The following is a 941-nucleotide window of genomic DNA, read 5'->3' as shown; positions in this document are numbered from 1 at the left end:
CAGTTTTCCCAGCACCATTTATTAAACAGGGAATCCTTTTCCCATTTCCTGTTTTTGTCAGGTTTGTCAAAGATCAGATGGTTGTAGATGTGTGGTATTATTTCTGAGGGCTGTGTTCTGTTCCATTGGTCTATATCTCAGTTTTGGTGCCAGTACCATGCTGTTTTGCTTACTGTAGCCTTGTAGTATAGTTTGAAGTCAGGTAACACAGACACCAATTCTTAAAGGATTAACAGAAATAATAAATCTTTAGCCACACTCCTAGAAAAGCAAAGAGAGAAAACACACAACACCAGAAATACTGGAAATAAAAGAAGACATCACACAAATTATTTTCAAAGATATTGGGTGGATTACAAGGGAGTTTTATAGACAGCATAATGCTAACAATTTGATAATATGTAACACAGACAAATATCTTAAAAGACAGGAATTGCCAAAACTCGTATGAGATGGTACACAAAATCAGAACAGTGTTATCTCTAAAAATAAAATTAAATTTGTAATTAAAAACCTTCCTATAAAAAAATCTGCCACCCCAGATTGTTTCAGTGTTGATATTCATCAGATATTTCTGGAAAACAACAATACCAATCACATACAGACTGTTTTGGAAAATAATAGATGAGAAAAATTATGCAGTTGCTTTATAAAAAGAACAAAACCCTGATATCTAAACCTGACAGGAAATTGACAACAGAACATTACCTATGGCATCCTTTATAAATGTAGATACAAAAACACCTTTAATGAAATATTCACAAACATATCTGACAATATAAATAAAGAACAGTAACTCTTGACAACTGGATTTTTTTTTGGCAGGGGAGTAGTTTTGCTTTTTTTTTTTTTTCATATTATACTTTAAGTTCTAGTGTACATGTGCACAATGTGCAGGTTTGTTACATATGTATACATGTGCCATGTTTCTATGCTGCACC

This window comes from Colobus angolensis, unplaced genomic scaffold (genome assembly GCF_000951035.1).
Source record: "Colobus angolensis palliatus isolate OR3802 unplaced genomic scaffold, Cang.pa_1.0 Scaffold180, whole genome shotgun sequence".
NCBI lineage: Eukaryota > Metazoa > Chordata > Mammalia > Primates > Cercopithecidae > Colobus > Colobus angolensis.
Note: the sequence above shows the minus strand (reverse complement) of the source record.